The following is a 697-nucleotide window of genomic DNA, read 5'->3' on the forward strand; positions in this document are numbered from 1 at the left end:
CTGAGGTTGTAGTATTTGGCCCAGGCAGTTTCTCTAAGGAGATAAGCCAGTACATTGGCCCCTTCACCAATAACTTCTAAAACTAAAATCTAATTTTAAAACCAGAGGTGATTGTGCTTTTGTCGTTGTTGGGCCCAAACTGTGGAACAGCCTTCCTCACTCAATCAGTTTGCTGGCTCTGTTATTTGATTTAAAAGGCTCATTTCTGAGCCAGGAGCAGCTCTTGACAAAAACAACCTCGCTAGTATGTACAGAGACCTGACCACAACATCTTTGAAATGAATAGAAGCAATCAGGTCTTGTCACTCACCACCAGCTCCGGACCTCAATAATAAACTTGTACCTGGATGGCAACAAATGCAGTTTGTAGCCAGACGTAACAATCTGATGGAAAGCCTTGAACCAGAGGTGGAGGCTTTTCCAGCAGCAGGTTAGTGGCCATGGTTTGATTTGGCATTGCAAAGTTAATGTTCACATACTTTGTTCATACGTTTTCAAACTCTAGTCAACAAAGACTATGTTAAGGTAAATATTAAAAAAAATGTTAGTAGAAGTTTAATAATTAAATATTGCCAGTTTATAGGATCATTGATCTAGTATTAAAGTTAATACCTGTCTTTGATGGTGTCGGTGGTTTGGATTTGAGAGAAGAAACATCTGACTCTTCTTCCTCTTTTTTCTCTTCATTCTCCAGACA

The 697-nt window shown here is 39.3% G+C and overlaps 1 protein-coding gene across 1 annotated transcript in view; it reads right to left on the minus strand.

The window, feature by feature from the left end:
* LOC102192477 (tumor necrosis factor alpha-induced protein 2-like) overlaps positions 1-697 on the minus strand; it is a 19951-nt gene that overhangs the window by 10012 nt on the left and 9242 nt on the right. The window lies entirely within an intron of this gene.

Source organism: Pundamilia nyererei, unplaced genomic scaffold, assembly GCF_000239375.1.
Source record: "Pundamilia nyererei isolate P.nyererei 1_Seehausen unplaced genomic scaffold, PunNye1.0 scaffold00029, whole genome shotgun sequence".
NCBI classification, from domain to species: Eukaryota; Metazoa; Chordata; class Actinopteri; order Cichliformes; family Cichlidae; genus Pundamilia; species Pundamilia nyererei.